Here is a 14,937-nt window from a genome sequence, read left to right on the forward strand (position 1 = left end):
ATAAATTAAAGTTTATCCCAAAGACTGTAGTAAGAGATGAAGAGGGATACTATATCATATTTAAAGGATCTAACCAACAAGGGGGCCTAACTATCATGAATATTTATGCCCTGAATGTGGGAGCTGCCAAGTAAATCAATCAATTAATAACCAAAGTTAAGACCTACTTAGATAATAATACACTTATACTTGGTGACTTGAATGTAGCGCTTTCTACAATCGACAGATATTCTAAGCACATCTCCAAAGAAACAAGAGCTTTAAATGCTACACTGGACCAGATGGATTTCACAGATATTTGCAGAATTTTACATCCAAGTGCAACTGAATACACATTCTTCTCAAGTGCACATGGAACTTTCTCCAGAATAGACCACATACTGGGTCACAAATCAGGTCTTAACCAATACCAAAAGATTGGGATCATCCCTTGCATATTTTCAGACCATAACGCTTTGAAATTAGAACTAAATCACAAGAAGTTTGGAAGGATTTCAAGCACGTGGAGGTTAAGGATGATCCTGCTAAAGGATGAAAGGGTCAACCAGGAAATTAGGGAAGAATTAAAAAGATTCATGGAAATGAATGAGAATGAAGATACAACCATTCAAAATCTTTGGATACAGCAAAAGCAGTCCTGAGGGGGAAATACATCGCAGTGCAAGCATCCATCCAAAAACTGGAAAGAACTCAAATACAAAAGCTAACCTTGCACCTAAAGGAGATGGAGAAAAAACAGAAAATAGGTCCTACACCCAGCAGAAGAAGAGAATTAATAAAGATTCGAGCAGAACTCCATGAAATACAGACCAGAAGAACTGTGGAACAGATTAACAAAACCAGGAGTTGGTTCTTTGAAAGAATTAATAAGATAGATAAACCATTAGCCAGCCTCATTAAAAAGAAGAGAGAAAGACTCAAATTAATAAAATCATGAATGAGAGAGATCACCACCAAAACCAAGAAAATACAATCGATCTTAAAAACTTATTATGAGCAGCTTTATGCCAATAAATTAGGCAATCTAGAAGAAATGGACATATTTCTGGAAAACCACAAACTACCAAAACTGGAACAGGAAGAAATAGAAAACCTGAACAGGCCGATAACCGGGGAGGAAATTGAAGCAGTCATCAAAAACCTCCCAAGACACAAAAGTCCAGGGTCGGATGGCTTCCCAGGGGAATTCCATCAAATGTTTAAAGAAGAAAGAATACCTATTCTACTAAAGCTCTTTGGAAGGATAAAAAGAGATGGAGTACTTCCAAACTCGTTCTATGAGGCCAGCATCACCTTAATTCCAAAACCAGACAAAGAACCCACCAAAAAGGAGAATTATAGACCAATATCCCTGATGAACATGGATGCAAAAATTCTCAACAAGATACTAGCCAATAGGATACAACAATACATTACTAAGATTATTCACCATGACCAAGTGGGATTTATCTCCAGGATGCAAGGCTGGTTCAACACTCAAAAAGCAATCAATGTGATTGATCATATCAGCAAGAGAAAAACCAAGAACCATATGATCCTCTCAATAGATGCAGAGAAAGCATTTGACAAAATACAGCATCTATTCCTGATCAAAACTCTTGAGAGTGTAGGGATAGAAGGAATATTCCTCAGCATCTTAAAAGCCGTCTACTAAAAGTCCACAACAAATATCATTCTCAATGGGGAAACCCTGTGGGCCTTTCCCCTAATATCAGGAACACAACAAGGATGCCCACTCTCACCACTGCTATTCATCTTAGTACTAGAAGTCCTAGCCTCAGCAATCAAGCAACAAAAAGAAATGAAAGGCATTCAAATTGGCAAAGAAGAAGTCAAAGTCTCCCTCTTTGCTGATGACATGATACTCTACATAGAAAACCCAAAAGACTCCACCCCAACATTGCTAGAACTCATACAGCAATTCGGCAGTGTGGTAGGATACAAAATCAATGCCCAGAAATCAGTGGCATTTCTATACACTAACAATGAGACTGCAGAAAGAGAAATTAAGGAGTCAATCCCATTTACAACTGCACCCAAAAGCATAAGAGACCTAGGAATAAACCTAACCAAAGAGGTAAAGGATCTATACCCTAAAAACTACAGAACAGTCCTGAAAGAAATTGAGGACGACACAAAGAGATGGAAAAATATTCCATGCTCATGGATTGGCAGAATTAATATTGTGAAAATGTCAATGTTACCCAGGGCAATTTACACGTTTAATGCAATCCCTATCAAAATACCATGGACTTTCTTCAGAGAGTTAGAACAAATCATTTTAAGATTTGTGTGGAATCAGAAAAGACCCTGAATAGCCAGGGGAATTTTAAAAAAGAAAACCATAGCTGGGGGCATCACCATGCCAGATTTCAGGTTGTACTACAAAGCTGTGGTCATCAAGACAGTGTGGTACTGGCACAAAAACAGACACATAGATCTTTTCTGTAGATCAGAAAAGTACCACAGTGTGGTAGAAAAGATCTACAGAAAAGTACCACAGTGCCAGTGTGGTACTGGCACAAAAACAGACACATAGATCTTTTTTTTAATTTTTATTTACTTATGATAGTCACATAGAGAGAGAGAGGCAGAGACACAGGCAGAGGGAGAAGCAGGCTCCATGCACCGGGAGCCCGACGTGGGATTCGATCCCGGGTCTCCAGGATCGCGCCCTGGGCCAAAGGCAGGCGCCAAACCGCTGCGCCACCGAGGGATCCCTCTTTGTTTTCTTAACTTCTTTCGAAGTCAACCGCTGCCCCATGGAGCCTTGGGGGCCAGGCTCCCCACGCAGTCAGGAACAGGATAGAGAACCCGAAGTGGACCCTCAATTTTATGGTCAACTAATATTCAATAAAGGAGGAAAGACTATCCATTGGAAGAAAGACAGTCTCTTCAATAAATGGTGCTGGGAAAATTGGACATCCACATGCAGAAGAATGAAACTAGACCACTCTCTTGCACCATACACAAGATAAACTCAAAATGGGTGAAAGATCTAAATGTGAGACAAGAGTCCATCAAAATCCTAGAGGAGAACACAGGCAACACCCTTTTTGAACTCGGCCACAGTAACGTTTTGCAAGATACATCCACAAAGGCAAAGGAAACAAAAGCAAAAATGAACTATTGGGACTTCATCAAGATAAGAAGCTTTTGCACAGCAATTGATACAGTCAACAAAACTAAAAGACAACCTACAGAATGGGAGAAGATATCTGCAAATGACATATCAGATAAAGGGCTAGTTTCCAAGATCTATAAAGAACTTCTTAAACTCAACACCAAAGAAACAAACAATCCAATCATGAAATGGGCAAAAGACATGAACAGAAATCTCACAGAGGAAGACATAGACATGGCCAAAAAGCACATGAGGAAATGCTCCGCATCACTTGCCATCAGGGAAATACAAATCCAAACCACCATGAGATACCACCTCACCCCAGTCAGAATGGTGAAAATTTACAAGACAGGAAACCACAAATGTTGGAGAGGATGTGGAGAAAGGGGAACCCTCCTGCACTGTTGGTGGGAATGTGAACTGGTGCAGCCACTCTGGAAAACTGTGTGGAGGTTCCTCAAAGAGTTAAAAATAGACCTGCCCTGCGACCCAGCAATTGCACTGCTGGGGATTTACCTCAAAGATACAGATGCAATGAAACGCCGGGACACCTGCACCCCGATGTTTATAGCAGCAATGTCCACAATAGCCAAACTGTGGAAGGAGCCTCGGTGTCCATCGAAAGATGAATGGATAAAGAAGATGTGGTCTATGTATACAATGGAATATTACTCAGCCATTAGAAACGACAAATACCCACTATTTGCCTCGACGTGGATGGAACTGGAGGGTATTATGCTGAGTGAAATAAGTCAATTAGATAAAGGCAAATATTATATGGTCTCATTCATTTGGGGAATATAAAAATAGTGAAAGGGAATAAAGGGGAAAGGAGAAAAAATGAGTGGGAAATATCAGAGAGGGAGACAGAACATGAGAGACTCCTAACTCTGGGAAACAAACAAGGGGTGGTGGAAAGGGAGGTGGGCGGGGGGTGGGGGTGACGGTGACGGGCACTGAGGGGGGCACTTGATGGGATGAGCACTGGGTATTATGCTATATATTGGCAAATTGAACTCCAATAAAAAGGAATTTCAAAAAAAGAAAGGGGGGACACACAGGAAAAAGGAGAGGAGCTCTGTGCAGGGGAAGCTGATGGCCAGGTGGTTACTTGTATGTCAACAGGACCCTGAACTGACTCGCTGGCATCATTGGGAGCTACTCTGAACTGTGGTCAGGTCTTATCTTCTGGGAAAGTTTGATAGTTTACTCCTTAAAGCTGGTGGTCTACAAGTCTCAAGGAAAGTAGATTAGCTCTGCGATAGGTCAAGGGATTTAAGTCAGCAAGCCAGATTACAGACAAGCTTGAAGCAAGTGAACCCTTAAGACTCAGTGAGGGAGCTGTTACAGTAGAAGTTCATGAAATGCTTCTCTGTGACATCTGTTTTCTCCAGGAAATAGCTTTGAGATAGGTAAGGAGGTAGTGGAGATGTGAGAAAAGTTAGAAAAGAATGAAATACTTTAATAGATGAGTGAGCAAGTAAATGAAGTAGGAAAAATTCTTTTCTGATCTGAACAATTCAGTGATGAAGGAGGTAATTTAGAAACATGGATCAATTTAGTCTGAGATTATTTTTAAATTATCTTGAAAGTTTAATGAAAGCTAAGCAACTTTTCCTCGAAATATGCATATTTAAATTTCTGTGCTTTTGGAACAGTCTCTGAATCTTGCTTATGCTTGGAATTTTAGGGGCTTCATTGATTGATCTGTAAAAATCATGAGGCTGGTAGTTGTGTTGGTTGGAGTTAGGCAGAAGAGACCCTGCAAATAGAGAAAATGATATGTAGACCCTTAAAGTCATCCAAAGGTGAAACCCTAAGATTTAGAGTACAGTAGTGGTAATGAGAAAGGAAAGGAGTGATAGTGAGAGCTTACGCAGCAGGCACTTCCCTACTGTCTTCATATTGTTACATCATATCAAATGTATGAGGTACGTACTATATATTCAAGTCACTTTTGAGATGAAGAAGCAGAAATACGAAGTAGATAACAAAAGCCACGACCCTAGAAACTCTTGAAGAAATGTTCTATGCAGTCCCCTAGTGAGTCTTATTAAGACTCCAGAAAAACTATGTGACTTTCTCCAGGTTATAAAATTATTTGGTGGCAGAGCAGGGAATAAGGCTCAGAAGCTTTCTGCATCTCACTCACTTTCATACCTGGTACTGAAATTGTCAAAATTCAACGCATTCTACACAGATTCCTTTGACATTTACGCTAGTCTCAGTCCCATCTCTGCAGAGCCTGCCCTGCCCTCCTGGTATCTCAGAGGCGAGCCTGTTAAGAAGCCAGAGTACTCATTGCAGCGTCAGGCTTTTCCAAACAGTGCTCTGCTTCTCTCCTTATGCCTAGGAAGCATGGAAGACCCCAGACCCCACTCTGTTTCAGCAGAGATTCTGGATGGCAGCCTTTCCCATCTCACTCCCTCCATAAGGATGGGCAATGTCTGCTTGTGTGTCCCATTCTGCTCCGTCTCCTGTGTCCTCAACTTTCCTTATCTCTTAGGTTTCTGAAGCCTTAGCCTAGAAATCCAGTTTCAGCTAACTCATGCCCCACTCTTTGTTGACCCTTTCCAGGGGCTTCCCTGTGGTTTTCCTTACTTCATGTGGAACAGAAGGAAGATTTGGTAGTGCCTCAAATGGGCCTTGTCTGTGAACGTGGCTCTTGCCCCCCTTTTCCCTCCCACATCCCAAATCTCTCTATGGAACTCCATCTCTGTCTGCAATTGGGCAGAAGTTGCAAAGGGTCACAAAGGTTTTATTTGTGAGTGTGGGTCCCGTTCTGAACAGCCCGAACTATTTCCTACCTGTGATATTCTCACTTCCCATTTGTTCCCTCCTCCTAGTTTATTTTCTCTTTGCTCCCTGCATGCTCTTTATCACTATAGATAGTGCTTTCCTGTGATTACTAGAAAAGAAATATCTAAGGGGTCTGGGTTTTGATATATTTCAAATTTTTTTTTAAATTTTTTATTTATTTATGATAGTCACAGAGAGAGAGAGAGAGGCAGAGACACAGGTGGAGGGAGAAGCAGGCTCCATGCACCGGGAGCCTGATGTGGGATTCGATCCCGGGTCTCCAGGATCGCGCCCTGGGCCAAAGGCAGGCGCTGCACCACCCAGGGATCCCTTTGATATATTTCAAATAATAGAAAATACCTACCATTTAACCCATCAACCTATTGTGTCTGTAACAATATGAATAACTTTTTTAGTGACAATCTCTAAAATGACCATCTCTAAAGAAGTTGCCTCTTGATTTACATATGACATGAATTTAAAAGGTCTTGTTTTAGTGTATTATACAACATTCATCTCAGTGCTTTGGTCATTGAGTGAGGTCCTTTCTGTGGCTTTGACACTTGTGCCTGACTTGAAAAAAGAGGAACTTTCATTTTTATCTTGACTTACATTTATAAATTCATATGTAATGCACAATTAGCAATACATTATCCCTTTGCAATTTGAATTACATTTTAAGGTGCCTGCAATATAAGAGCTAATTAGCAAAAAAACAAAAACAAAAACAAAAACAAAAAACACCTTATGTTTGGTTTACTCCGTAGTAGGATAAATGTTTGAAATATTAACTGCTGTGTTAGTATTTTGTACACCATTGATTAAATTTGGCACCTCATCAGGGGAGGCGGAATAGTGGCACCTGAGGATGTCCATCCCTTAATCTCTGAAATTTATGAGTATGTTAGCTTACAAAGTAAGAGACTTTGCAGATGTGATTAATTTAAAGGTCCTAAAATAAGAAGATTATCCTGGATTATTCAAGTATCCCAATGTAAACACAAGGGTTCCTTAAAGAGTGAAGTGGACGGTCTGTAGAGTCCGAGAAGGAGATGTGACAATATAGAGATTGGAGAGATGCTGATGCTTAGAGTAGATCAGGAATCAGAAAATGCAGGAGGTTTCTGGAAGCTGGAAAAGGCAAGGAAAAAATTCTCTCCTAGAGTTTCAGAAGGATTATAGCCCTGCCTATATCTTGATAGCAGCCTCATTTGGACTAAGTTTGGATTTTTGTCCTCCAGACCCATGAAATAATAAATCTATGTTGTTTTAAGCCCGGAGGCTTATGGAAACTCACTACAGCAGCAATAGATTATCAATACAATTGTCCTCCAATTACAATAAAACTCAAGTCTGGCCTCCATTGTTTTAGGGTAGATTGTTATAACCACTGAAATTAAAATTTTCTTTGAATTTTATAGTATAATCCCAGGGGAAAAGCAGGTGTCAAAACCTGAATTTGCTGAGGTAAACCCGAATTGACTAAGATGATAATAAATTGAGATTTTTAAAAAATATTAAAGATAGTAAGTGCTTGAAGTACAAATTAATTTCAGTTATAAAAATAGTCATATTCTTATACATCTGAGTTCAAAATTTGACTAAGATTAATGTCCTCTAAAATTATATTAGAAATCATTCTTTATAGACCTGAAAAGAATATTTATTTCTTCCTTTGCCTTCAGTCAATACATACAAAATCTACCAATGACATAGTATTACAAGGGTTTTTCCAATCCAAAATGGTAGACTGAGCCCATGAATGTGTCTCCTTATTCCCCAAATATCATTCACCTAATGGGAAGAGTAAGGAAATATTATTTCATATAACAAAGAATTAAAAGGGAGCCATGAGTGGTCAAGAGATTGCAATATATTTTGAGGGGAAGATGGGCAGTTCATTTAAGAGTGGATCCATGGAACAACTATGGGAGACTAAATACTGACAGTCTGTGGCTGATGACTTATTCTACAGAAAAGCTCGGATGTACTTGCATTATGGCAAGTCCAATAACTATTGTTTTCATGTAGAAATTCCTCCCCGGCATTTATTGGAAAACTTGTACACTTCAGCAATTATAGAAAAAGTCAGCTGAGAAATTGAAAATGCAAGAACTAAAGTTTAACAATCTACATAGAAATGTTCCTTGTTTGAAGGAATTCACTTGTATAGCTAGGGCTGTCATAACAAAGTACTGTAGACTAATGACTTAAACAACAGAAATTAAATGCCTCACAGTTCTAAAGGCTAGAGTCTAAAATCGAGCTGTCAGCAGAGTAGTTCCTTTCGAGGCTTTTCTCCTTGAATTGTAGATGGCAATTTTCTCTGTGTCTTCACATGGTCTTTCCTCTGTCACACACATGTCTGTGTCCAAATTTCCTCTTCTTATAAGAATACATACGGGATCAGGATATATGGGATTAAGACCCTCCCTAATGATCTCATTTTTAATTTATTTACCTCTTCAAAGACCCTATCTCCAAATGTGGTCATATTTTATGGTACCTGGGAGTTAGGACTTCAACATATGGATTTTAGGAGGACTTTATTCAGCCCATGATGCCATTGAGGTCAAGTCAAAAGCAAGAACAGGAAATGCTGATACATGGAGTTCACTTCTTTTAATGTGTCTTGTTATCAAATGTTTATATTATAAATAAAAATGTTTTACTGAAATATATATTTTTGTCACAATGTATCAGCATAAAATAACAAATTGTGCGGTTATTATTATGTTATTTTTTGTTATAGAAAACCTCTGAAACTTTTGGTATGATCAGAAAAATTGTCACCTTTATTATGATTGTCATCATTTTAGAAATATGTAAATAATTGTTATTAAAAAAAACAATTTAGAATTTTGGGAATTCCTGAGAATTTCTGCCAATGTTGATTAATCTTTCCTGAATATCAAACATTAATATTTTTCAGGAATTTGAGAATGTTACAATCAAGGGCAAGATTCTAGAAGAGTTTAAAATAGGGACATAGATAGATAGATTTATATACAAGATTGTTGCCTTCCCTTGCTTGTTAGAGAAAGCTGAAACCCCTAGAAGCCCCAAAGCATAAAAATTAGAGTTATTCTCTAAAGAAATGGGAAAAAAAAAACTACCCAAGAACTAGCACGGCTAGTGTGAGAGTTGATGCCCCAGAATTAAGCTTTCTTTCATTTAGGCTCATCTGAGTGATATCAGGCTCTCTCCTTGCTCAGAATTGAAAGAAGCCTGCCTTCAATTAAATTCATCCACATACAATGATTATTCAAGTAGAACTTAAGTTAATGGTGGCAGGTGCTATTATAAATGCTGATTATGATTGAAAACCCAAAGATCTCCAAATATTTGAGGAAAACTTGAAGAAGGAAAGACCAAATTCCAAAGAGAGAGAGAGAGAGAGGGTGGGAGTGAGAGAGAATAGGATGAAAACGGCATGTAAAAGAAGAAAAGATAAAATCTAAGAGATGACTAAGAAAAATGGCATATAAAAAACAAGAACTTGATGTTGGAATAGAGAGAAGAAAAAAAATCTCTTGAACTTTAAAGCTGCCCAAATGCAAATGAAATTCAACAGAAGAGTGTTATGTCAAAGTCATAAAATCACCTAAAATATTACAGATAAACTTAGAAATAAAAAAATGATAATCAATTGATAATCAATTGATCAGTAATCAATACATGAAGTCTTGCATCTAAGCAGAAGTTTCAGGAAAAGAAAATGAAGAAAAGAGGTGGAAGAAAATATTCAAAGAAATATCACAGGAATCTTTTTTACCTTCCCAATATTGTATTTCACATGGGGTCTGAAAAACAGCCTCAAAGATTCATCAGTGAATCCATATTGGGTACCATGGAAACTATCCCAGAATGTCTAATTTGTTGAATTTGTCAATTTAGGACTACATGCTTTTGTGAGGGCATCAAATGTTCCTGAGAGTGAGTTACAAATATGGCAAATGAACTCTTTCTTACAAGGTTTCTAAATATTTTAAGCATGTTTATATTTACAACTTCCAGTGGAGGTAGGGGATACATTCCAAATGTTCTGTTTTCTGACAACTGTATAAAAATTAAAGTGAATCTATTCAGTATAGCAAGCAAAGTTACATCTTTTGTTAGTTTTAACGTAAAAATCTCTATGTATTACTATTAATATAGTAATACTACCATACATACACTCTTTCTCATTTTTAGAAACAGAAACTCTATTCTATAGGATATCACAAAAATAGAGACTAAGAATTCTATAATAATATCTATGCATTCTTGAGAATCCTTGGAGGTGCAAACTTAATCTAAATTTCAGAAAAACATACTATATTTATTTATTTGCCTCTGGTTTGGTATTCCAAACTCAAATGGTACCCTCCTCTGGTTAACTGGTCACAGTTACACCTGTTTGAAAGAAGAGAGCTGGAAAGACACATTAAAAGCATCTCCCTTTTCACAAAGTCTATTGAACAGCTTTCTCTCCCTATTAGAAGGAAAACATTTCCTTCGTCCTTCTCTTTTGCTTTATGTAATTGCAAGTCTCTTACAAGATGCGTCTCCTTTCACACTTGAACTTTTCAAATTTTTTTACCCCCTCACAATTGTGCTCTTTCCTTTATCTCTTCCTTGGAAACTCGCCCTGGTTTCATAATTTGCTTTTTTCTCTTTTGCTTGTCTGTTCTCTATAGAGTTGTGGGTTCATTCACTAGGGCATCTTGCTCAGCTCCTTGCCTTCCCCACATATTAACCTCATTAGTTCCAAATTTCTCTTTGTCTCTTAGATTTTCTTTTCATTAGGACGTAGGCACGCAGGTGATACTTTTAAAGACATATTTTGTAATTTACAGTATGTTTATCTGTTTTATTCAAAAACGGAATCTTTGAGCTGGAATTTGCCATTTCCTGTAAGGTTAGATTTTACTACTAGAGCATAATGATTTATGCCATTATTTTCTTTTTATCCGCCCCCCCCCCAACTGAGTTCCTTTTTACTACAAAATGTAATACATATATGTTCCCTGATAGTGAGTTATGAATATAGCAAATGAACTCTTACCAGGTTTCTAAATATTTTAAGCATGTTTATGTTTACAACTCCGAGTGCGGGGCTGGGGGAGTGGATTCCAAATGTTTTATTTTCTAATAACTCTATAAAAATTAAAGTGAATCTATTCAGTCTAGCAAGCAAAGTTATATCTTTTCTTTTATTGGTTTTAATGTTAAAACCCCATGTATTACTATTAATATATTAATATAACTATATATATTTTTAAATTTTTATTTATTTATTCATGAGAGACACACAGAGAGAGACAGAGACAAAGGCAGAGGGAGCAGGCTCCCTGTGGGAAGCCTGATACAGGACTGGATCCCAGGACCCTGGGATCACGACCTGAGCTGAAGGCAGACGCTCAACCACTAAGCTACCCAGGTGCCCCAATATAACTATATTAATAGTAATACTACCACACACACACTGTTTCTGGGTTTTAGAAACAGAAACTCTATTCTATGGGATATCACAAAAATAGAGACTAAGAATTATATAATAATATCTATGAATTCTTGACAATCTTTGGAGGTGCGAATATTAGTCAATCTAGATTTGAGAAAAACATATATTGTAATGTATATATATACTATTCAAGAATGTATAGAATATGTTATGTATATACATATAAAAGAATATGAATAAGATGAAAATATTTTTTGCTACAGGTCTTTATTTTATGCCATTATTCTTTTTTTTTTTTTAATGCCATTATTCTTGATGTTTACTCAGACATGTTTTTCCCTTATCTTTAGCCATATTCTTGTAGACTTGGTAGTGACTAATAAGATAGAGGTTTGGAGCAACAGGTATATTTAAAAAAAAGAGAATTTATCATTGAAGGGTAAATTTAAAATTGTGTGCAGATAGTAAAGATAAGATTAATGGAGTAAAACTGAGAAAATTCCCTATTTTAAGGTGTTAGCTCTTGTTAAGCAGCTGCTTAGATGGGTGTTGGCCTGAAAATGTAAAGGCAAGAGGTATCAAAGGCGGTAGCAAAAAGAGGTATCAAAGGCGATAGCAAACACTGAATTCAACGTAGAGGCTGGTGTAATAATGTCATTTTAAAATGTTACAATGAGGGACGCCTGGGTGGCTTAGCGCTTGAGCATCTGCCTTTGGCTCAGGGGTTCCGGGATTGAGTCCCACATCGGGCTCCCTGCATGGAGCCTGCTTCTCTCTCTGCCTATGTCTCTGCCTCTCTCTCGCTGTGTCTCTCATGAAAAAATAAATAAATCTTTTAAAAAATGAATAAATAAAATGTTACAATGAGGGAGGCACTTGACAGGATGAACACTGGGTGTTATATGTTGGCAAATCGAACTCCAATAAAAACATACAAAATAAATAAATAAATAAAATCTTAAAAAATAAATAAAATGTTACGAGGCTGTATATTGATTTTATTTTATTTTTTATTTTTTTATTTTTTAAAAAAGATTTTATTTATTTATTTATTTATTTATTTATTTATTTATTTGAGACACACAGAGAGAGGCAGAGACATAGGCAGAGGGAGAAGCAGGCTCCATGTAGGGACTTGATCCCAGGACTCCAAGATCACGCCCTGGGCGGAAGACAGATGTTCAACCACTGAACCACCAAGGTGCCCTGGGTCCATCTCTTTATTTAAGATTAATTTCTAGAAGTGGAAGCCCTGGGTCCAAACCCAGAATATTGTGAATTTAATTGATATTGCTAACTTAAACTCTAAAAAGGTTATATTACAAGGAAAAAAAAACGCTATTTATTTGGATACCTAACAATCCACATCTTTGCTAACATGATGGGTAAAATGTGTTTTAATTTTCATTTTTTAATTCAGCGAAGTTTAATTTAGTTTCCATCTTCATAATTTTGGTTTCTAGCATTATCCATTTTCAATTCATTACCTTCTTAATTTCTAATTTTAGCCATGTGCTGTTATTACTCTTTTTTATAAGGAACAGCCTATTCTTCTTACATCATAACATCCCATGGAATCTCACTGAAGATCTAAAACAGTTTTTAGAGGTCTCAGACACTTCTTCTTAACCTTTAAAAAGGTAGTGTCCTACCTGCCTCTTTACTATCCCTATGGAATTATTAGAGTTCTCAACTTACGGATTTCCTGAGTGAACAGAACTTTTTCAGAAGTGTGATATAGATAGAGAAATCAAAGTTCCTATTTTGATCTAATTTTCTTTTAATATTTGAGCCCTAGCTTTTCTGTTTTTAACCCATTTCTGAGTTTTGGACAAATCTGTCTAGTCCTATCTTTTGTAAGTCCTGGTTTCAACTCATGCTATCAGGGATTGTCTCTCTTTGGCTCTTGGTACAAACCTGGTACAGACCCTGCCTCGGCCTCAGGCAACAATTCACTCCTGCTCAGCACCGCATTGCAAAGATCAGTTGCTTACTGTTCTCACCCATAGATCAACTTAGAGACAGACATAGGTCTTCCTGGCTCCTGTTTAACTAAAACACAAAGAATATTGACTTTCACCTAGGCAGGTGCTGGTCCTTGATGGGCAACACACAGTTATAGCAAGAAATGTTTCACAAATGATGTCTGAATTGGTCTAGTTAAGATTAATAAAATCACACTGCTTAGAAAGAATTATCCATTGACTTAGAGTCAACAAAAGTTTTTTTTCTAATATTAAAATATAGATAGAATTGTTTGGCGGTGGGGGGGAACTAACTTGAAATAAATCAAAAAAATATCTTCACATTAATCGTTCTTCTCATACACTTCAAGTTTGTACTTAATGCCTTTCTCCTCCTGGACATCAGAAAGAACACCTGGGTATTCTGGTAGAAGTTTATATTTCTCCAAATCAATTTCTGGGGAAAAAGTGTCCCTTTCAAATTCATGCATAATCCTTGTCACAAATAGTCTAAGATGGCCTGGTTTGTTCATGGCTTCCTTATAAACAGAACTGCCTCCCACTATCCAAACCATGTCCACTTTATTTGCTAATTCTGGCTGCTCAGTAAGTTTTAAAGCATCATCCAGACTTTTGGCAAGAAAATTAGCTCCTTGTGGAGGTTCCTTGAGGTCTCTGCTGAGAACTATATTAATTCTGTCCTTTAAAGGTCGATTCTTCTCAGGAATAGAGAACCATCTCTTCCTACCCATAATCACCAAATTCTGTTTACCTGAGTGGGGGCCAGGGCAGGTCCATGTTCCCGCCAATGCCCATGTTCTGGGACACGGCGACGAAGCAGTTCAGCGTGAGCACCATGGCGCCGCCGGACTGTATAGTGATTTTTAAAATGAAATATGTTAAAAAAATGAAATATGTTAGTATTTGATTTTTAAAATCGAATGTCATTTACTAAATTGTGGGGCATAATGGTCAAGTTATTTATAACTAGGAAACTAACAATGGCTAATTTTTATTGAAGTAATACTATTCAACTCAGGGAATTATAAGGGAAAAGGTAAATTTGAGTTTTTGCCAAGGTTCACACTTTCCTGGGGGAAGTAGAGCATAAGTATCTATGATAAAAGATGTATTGGAAGAAACAAGAAGGCAGACATAGCATATTTGTTCTCTGCGATGCTTAGTGGGATACTAACAGCAGGAGCTTAATGGAAAAGGCTGTTTCTCACTGGATAATAACCAAGAGACAAATACCTTCTACATATTAGTTTGAATAAATGAGAAAATCAGTGCCATTAGTCACTGTGTGTTTAGGATAAGCAAAATTACTCTTCCTTGCGGCCATATTGTGAGAAGAAAAACATGATTCTAAAGAAACTCAGTGACGAACAAATAATGCATCTGAGCCTTCCTTAGCCTTTCCCAGTGCTGTAAAAGTGCTGGCCCATGAAAGTAAACAGCTTTGGAGTGTAAAGATGGATGCTTCTCTTTTCCATAACTTCTGATGTCTCTATATATCCTCACTGGGACCCAGGAACTCATTCTTGGGTTTGACAATGAAGCACACATTTATCACTATGAAAATCAAGTATCAGAGTAGAACT

At 37.4% G+C, this 14,937-nt stretch overlaps 1 pseudogene; it reads right to left on the minus strand.

The window, feature by feature from the left end:
* Nucleotides 1-13,677: 13,677 nt before the first annotated feature.
* LOC121485266 lies at nt 13,678-14,191 on the minus strand (annotated as a pseudogene).
* Between the last annotated feature and the right edge of the window lie 746 nt (nt 14,192-14,937).

This window comes from Vulpes lagopus, chromosome 2 (assembly GCF_018345385.1).
Source record: "Vulpes lagopus strain Blue_001 chromosome 2, ASM1834538v1, whole genome shotgun sequence".
Taxonomy (NCBI): Eukaryota; Metazoa; Chordata; class Mammalia; order Carnivora; family Canidae; genus Vulpes; species Vulpes lagopus.